Source organism: Myotis nattereri (genome assembly GCF_964212035.1).
Source record: "Myotis nattereri genome assembly, chromosome: X".
NCBI lineage: Eukaryota > Metazoa > Chordata > Mammalia > Chiroptera > Vespertilionidae > Myotis > Myotis nattereri.
The window spans coordinates 85,386,506-85,394,230 of NC_138078.1; positions in this window are offsets into that span (position 1 = coordinate 85,386,506).

The following is a 7,725-nucleotide window of genomic DNA, read 5'->3' on the forward strand; positions in this document are numbered from 1 at the left end:
TTATATTTATACTAGAGGCCCGGTGCACAAAAATTTGTGCACTCGGGGGGGTGGGTCCCTCAGTCCGGCCTGTGCCCTCTAGCAGTCTGGGACCCCTAGGGAGATAACGACCTGCTGGCTTAGGACTGCTCCCGGGTGGCAGAGGGCAGGCCTAATCCCTAGGTGCAGCCCCTGGTCAGGCTCAGAGCAGGGCCGATTGGGGAGTTGGGGCGCCACCCCCTGTCATGCACAGAGCAGGGTGGATTGAGAGGTTGCAATGCCACCCTCAGTCACTCTCAGGGTAGGGCCAATTGGGGGGTTGGGGCACCGCCCCCTGTCACACTCAAGGCAGGGTCAATGGAGAGGTTGCGGTGCCACCCCCTGTCACGCACAGAGCAGGGCCCATCAGGGGGGTTGGGACTCCATACCCTGTCACGCACAGAGCAGGGCCAATCAGGGGGGTTGGGGCTCCATACCCTGTCATGCACAGAGCAGGGCCAATCAGGGGGTTGGGGCGCTGCCCCCTGTCATGCACAGAGCAGGGCCCATCAGGGGGGTTGGGGCTCCATACCCTGTCACGCACAGAGCAGGGTCAATCAAGGGGTTGGGGAGCTCCCCCCTGTCATGCACAGAGCAGGGCCGATCAGGGGGTTGAGGAGCTCCCCCCTGTCACTCACAGAGTAGGGCCGATAGGGGAGTTGGGGCACCGCCCCCTGTCACACTCAGGGCAGGGTGGATCAGGGGGTTGGGGCGCCACCCTCTATCACTCACAGAGCAGGGTCGATCAGGGGGTTTGGGCGCTGCCCCCTGTCACGCTGATCGCAGTGCCAGGAGGCCTCTCGGCTCCGCTGATCCCGGTGCTGGGAGACATATTACCCTTTTACTATATAGGATAGAGGCCTGGTACATGGGTGGGGCTGGCTGGTTTGCCCTGAAGGGTGTCCTGGATCAGGGTGGGGGTCCCCACTGGTGTGCCTGGCCAGCCTGGGTGAGGGGATGATGGCTGTTTGCAGCTGGTCACACACCCTTCAGGGTGGGGGTCCCCACTGGGGTGCCTGGCCAGTCTGGGTGAGGGGCTGAGGGCGGTTTTCAGGCTCGTGGGTGACTGAAGCTCCCAACTGCTCCTTTTTTTCTTTTTTTAATTCTGGGCCAGCTTTAGCTCTGGCTCCAGCTCTGAGGCTTCTGCTGCTGAAAGAAGGTATCTGGTCTGTTTCGGTTCTATAATCGAAACACTGTATAACTCCAGCTCTAAGATCCCGGCCTCGCTGAAAGCAGGTTTCTGGGGTTTTGTTTAGCTTCTATATTCGTTACAATGTTTCTTAAACTGCAGGCTCAGAGGCCAGCAAATCATCCGGGGAACGTTGGTTTCCTCAGTCACTGAAGCAAGCAAGCCTCATGTTAGTTTGAAGCTGCCTGGCTGCTGGCCGCCATCTTGGCTGGCAGTTAATTTGCATATCTCGCTGATTAGCCAATGGGAAGGGTAGCGGTCATACGCCAATTACCATGTTTCTCTTTTATTAGATAGGAGTTTTTAAAATTAGAAAATTTTATAATGTTACATATGGGCAGGGATCCAGGGAACACTTATTTCATTGACTTACAGTGGGCATGAAGACATGTACAGCCATTTTTGGAGAAGAGTGTGGTAGCAATTGGCCAAATTAAGTACACACACGATAGAATCAAGTAACCCCTCTCCCCAAAATCCAGGAAAATTCTCATACAGTACCATAGGGGAATATATAATAGGACATTTATTGCAGCATTGTTTGTAAGAATACCAAGTTAGATACAATCTAGGAATCTCTCACTAGATCTTCTCCCTGACGCCACTTTTGGTTTCTGCTAAGAGATACAGATTGCTAAAAAGAGCATCGTTCTCATGCTTACAAAAAGAAAATGCTGGAGACATGGAAGATTTAGGTATTACTTGAGACAATCAAAGAACTATAGCCGAAAGTCAAATAATTAACCCTAAATCTAGGGAGAAATTGGCACCTACAACAGAAAACCAAATTCTAGCATTGGCTTACCTGGAGAAGATGCCATTAGGTTTCATATATGACAGTAAGAAGATTCAGGTAAAAATATTAATGAATTGTAAAAGCTGAGAGCATGGGCAAGGGAGAGAGTGTGAAGACTTTAGGAGTGGCAGATATATTGGGGCTAGTATTCTCTTGAAAACTTTTCCTCACCCGGCCAATGTGCTTTAGTAGTTGAGCATGACCTATGAACCAGGAGGTCACGGTTCAATTTCTGGCCAGGTTACATGCCAGGATTGTGAGCTCCATCCCCAGGAGGGAGCGTCCAAGAGACAGTCGGTCCGTGATTCTCTCTCATCATTGATTTTTCTATCTCTCCCTCCCTTCATCTCCGAAATCAATAAAATATATATTTAAAACACACAAACAACAAACAAAACTTTTCCTCCATAAACTGCACTTGGTGCTTACAAGGAATTTAGAGAGAATCCTTACAAAATTTTCTTCATGGTGCTGGCTAGGAAAAGGGAAGAGCAGCCTCAGATAAAATTTCACCCAGATCCATCACTTTTTAGTCTCTTATTAAAGAAAATCATTAATGTTTTGGGGGACAAACAACAGCAATTGTATCCTTAGGACTTTAGACCAAAGAATATTATCAAGTATAATCAGGCATATTAAATGATGATGAGCCAATTGACCAAGAAGGCATAACAATACTAAATACCATGTCTCAAACAAAAGAACCTCAAAATACATGAAGCGAAAACTTATAAAGCTGAAAAGGCAAAAAGTCAAATCACCAATTAAAATTAGACACTTAGACAATTCTTTCTAAGGCATTGATAGAATAAGTAGTCAGAAAAATAGGAAGAGATTATCTGAACAATTTTATCATCGATATGTATAGGCTACTCAACCTAACAACATCAGAATGCACATTCTTCTCAAATGTATCTGAAACACTCTCATAGATAGACCGTATTCAAGATCATAAAAGACACTAACAAATTTATAGCAATATAAATGATGCAAAGCATGTTCTAGGACTAGAAATCAACTAAAAACCAGTAGCAGAATATTTATACAGTCTCCATATATATGGAAATTAAAATGCACACTTCTAAATAATCAAAGTAAGTCTTAGGGGAATTAAAAATATTTTGAATTCAATGAAAATAAAACATAACAAAAGTTACGGGATGCTGCTAAAGCGGTGCTTAAAGGAAATTTAAAGCAATTAATGCCTGTAATAGAAAAGAGAAAAAAGATCTAAAATCAGCATCCACCTTAGGTAAATAAAAAGAGAAAATTAAAGGAGAACAAGGTAACTAAAGGTTAGAGCATAAATCAATTAAAACAGAAAGCCACAAGGAAAATTAATGACCACAAAAGATGTTTCTTCGCAACGATCAATAAAATTGATAAATCTCTAAGCAGAGTGAACAAGATAAAAAGACAGAAAACACAATTACCACTATCAATAATGAAAGAGTGGACATGGGGGATAGTAAGGGAATATTATGAACAATTTTATAATAGTAAATAGAAAACCTGAATGAAATGGACTAATTCCTGAAATATAATTTGGTAGGCAAAATAATGGCTTCAGTAAAAAGATTCATCCTGTAATCCTAATCCCCAGAACCCATGAATATATTACTTTACTTGATAAGAACAAACAGACAAACAAACAAACACTTTGAAGATGTGATTAAAGTTAAGGACCTTGAAATGAAGAGATTATCTTAGATTATATAGTGGACCCAATCTAATTACATCCATTTTTAAAAGCAAGAACCTTTCCTGGTTAAGTAAGAAAGGAATGTATAAAGACAGAATAGTGCCTCCCCCTGGCAAAGAGATATTCATATTCTAATCTATGAAGCTTATTAATATGTTACTTTGCATAGCACAGAAGGTTTTGTGAATGTGATTACATTGAGGATTTTGCGATGGGAGATTATCCTGGATATCCGTATGGGCCCACGGTAATCACAGGGCTCCTGATAAAAGGGAGGCAGAAGGGTTACAGTCACAGGAAGAGAGGTAACAATGGAAACAGGTTGGAGTGATGTAAGACTATGGGGCAAGAAATACAGGCAACATCTAGAAGATGGAAAAGACAAGAAATGGGTTCTCCTTCAGAACTTCCCAAAGAAATGTGACTCTGAAGATCCATTTTGAACATCTAATCTCCAAAGTGTGGGATAATGGATTTATTTTGTTTAGGTTACTAAGTTTATGATAATTTGTTATAGCAGCAATAAAAATGTTATACAAAATGTGATCATAGAGGGGGAGAGAGCAATATAAAGGCAGAAAAAGAAGCCACAAACCATGAAAGGCAAGTGGCACCCAGAAACTGAAAAAAGTAAGGAAACAAGTTGTCCCTTACGGCTTCCAGGAAGGAACACAGTGCGAGTAACACATTAATTTTAGTCCAGTGGGACAGATGTCATCCTTATAGCTTTAAAAATATAAGATAATTTGTTTTAGACACTAACATTGTGATGATTTGTTACAGCAGCAGTAGAAAACTAATATAGATACCAGTACCAAAACTCATTAAAAAATAAATAGCTAACCATGCATAGTCCTGAGTCTATTAAAAACATTGATACTGTAGTTTAAAACCTTCCATAAAATAAAATTCCAGGCTCAGATGATTTCTATAACAAATTCTACAAACACTTGAGAAAGAAAAAATAATATAATGGTCGATTCTATGTGTCAACTTGACTGGGCTAAGGGAAGCCCAGATACCTGGTAAAATATTTCTGGGTGTGGCTGTGAAGGCATTTTAGAAGAGATTAGCATTTGAGGCAGTAGACTGAGGAAAGAAATTAACCCTCACCAATGTAGGCAGGCATCATCTAGTCTGTTAAGAACTCAATTGGAACAAAAGAGCAAAGGAAGGGCAAATTTTCCCTTTCTTCTTGAGCTGGGACTTTTATCCTCTTCTGCCCCCAGACATCAGAGCTCTTGGTTCTCAGGCTTACAGACTTGAATGGATTTATACCATCAACTTTCCTGATTCTCCAGCTTGCAGGTAGCAGACTATGAGTTTTCAGCCTCCATAACTGACTGAGCACATTCTTATAATAAATCTATCTACACACCTATATCTATATGTATGTATGTGTGTATATATATAGCTATGTCTATGTCTATAGCTATATTCGTACATCTTATTTGTTCTGTTTCTCTGGAGAACTTCTACTAATACAAATATAAATTCTAAAATAAGTTGTCCCAGAAAATAGAGAAGGGAGAAATACATCCCAAGTCATTTAATGAGTAAAGAATTATTCTAAAATAAAAACTAGATAAAATTCAAATATTAATCAATAGAATTCAGCACATTAAGAGACTGTATAATATAAAGTATATATCATTTCTTTTTTTTCTTAATTGCTTTTTTATTGAATTATTTGGGATGACATTAATTCACAAAATCATACAGGTTTCAAGTGTACAACTCAACAAAACATCATCTGCACACTGCATCGTGCACCCAACACCCCAAGCAAAGTCTCTTTTCCTTCCCATTCCCTCCTTACTCACCTCCAGATACAACCCACCCACCTCTCCCTGTGGCTATCACCACCCTGTGGCTGTCACTATATATATATATATATATATATATATATATATATATATATATATATGGCATGTCTTTTTTTTTTTTGCTTAATCTTTCCATCTTCTTTCATCCATGTCTCCCAAACCCTCTGACAGCTGTCCGTCTGTTCTATCTATGAGTCTGTTTCTATTTTGTTTGCCAGTTTATTTTTATTTTGTTCATTAGATTCCACATATAAGTGAGATCATATGTTATTTGTCTTTCTCTGACTGGCTTTTTTCACTTAACATAATAACCTCCAGGTCCATCCATGCTGTCACAAAAGATAAGATCTCCCCCCGCCCTCCCCTCAATATTTATTTATTTATTTATTTATTTATTTATTTATTTATTTATTTATTAATTTATTTATTTGTTGCTGCCGAATAGTATTCCATTGTGTAAATGCATGGCTTTTTTTTTTTTTTTATCCACTCATCTACTGATGGGCACTTGGTTTGTTTTCAGATCTTGGCTATTATAAATAATGCTTCAATGAATATAGGGGTGCATATATAGTTTCAAATTAGTATTTCAGGTTTCTTAGATATATCCCTAGAAGTGGGATCACTGGGTCTAAAAGCAGTTCCATTTTTAATTTTTTGAGGAAACTGTATACTGTTCTCCACAGTGGCTGCACCAGTCTGCATTCCCACCAGCAGTGCAGGAGGGTTCCCTTTCCTCCACATCCTGGCCAATTCTTGTTTTTTGTGGATTTATTGATGATAGCCATTCTGACAGGCATGAGTTGATATTTCAGTGTGGTTTTAATTTGCATCTCTCTGATTAGTGACATTGAACATGTTTTCATATATCTATTAGCTATCTGTATGTCCTCTTTGGGCAAAGGACCTTAATAGACAGGTCCTTTGCCCATTTTTTTTTATTGGGTTGTTAGTCTTGTTGGTGTTGTGTAGTATAAGTTATTTATGTATTTTTGAAATTAACCCCTTATCAGATGTATGATTGGCGAGTATGTTCTCCCACTCAGTGGGTTCCCATTTCTTTTTTTGTGCAAAAGCTCTTTAGTTTGATGTAGTCCCATTTGTTTTTTTTGTTTTCCTTTCCCTAGGAGATATAGTTGCAAAAATTTTTCGAGAAGTGTCCAAATTTTACTGCCTATGTTTTCTTCTCAGATTTTTATTTTGTGATTTACATTTAAGTCTTTAATTCATTTTGAGTTTATTCTTGTGTAGTACATATCCTTTCAATAGATACATAAACAGCATAAAAATTCTCACTAAATCTATAATAAAATGGAGGTTTCTTAATTTACAAAAGTTCATCTGTCAACATTTAGTATCATCACTAATAATTGCAAAAGTTCATAAATAAGGCAAGATGTTCTCTCTCACTTGTTCTAGTCAATATCATATTCAAAATCTTAGTGGAGCAATCAGCAATAAAAATAAATAAAGCCCTAATGATAGTAAAAAATAAATAAAACTGTCTCTGTCATTAGATGACAATGTTTTCTATATAGAACAAGTTTGCATAAAAGCTTTAAGAACTAATAAGCACGTTTCTCATGGTCTCAGGATATAAGGTTAATAAGTAAAAGTCAATTGTATTCTTATATATTAACAAGAAAAGTAAAAATAATTTACAGTAGCACACATAGCAAATACTTAGTTTTAAAATTAATATACTTAATTTTTTTTACTGCAGGCTATGTGTATAGTAAACTATAAAATACTGATGAAAGATTTCAATGAAGAAAAAATGAATGAAAACACATATAGTATTCATGGATTGGAATATTCAATATTAGTAAGATGTTAATTTCCCAAAACTTAAAATATAGATTCAGCAATCCCAATGAAAATAACAAATTTTCTTATATATAATAGGAAGTTGAAGCTAAAATTTCTATGAAAAGGCAAAGGAACAGCCAAAACAATGCTGAACAAAGTTGGAAAATTCACATTACCTGATTTCTGTGTTTAGTATAAAGCTACACTAAATGTGAGGAAGCACGGGACTTGGTTGGAATGTCTGTAAGAAGGATTCTTTGAAAGGTCGGGGGCCTCTGAGGGGACCTTGCTGAAGGGAGCAGCCCGTACCTTGACTTTTCCAAACAAGTCAGATCCCCCGGGGTGTTTTTCTAGAATCTCTATGTTTAGTCTTTAAAGAGCTGAC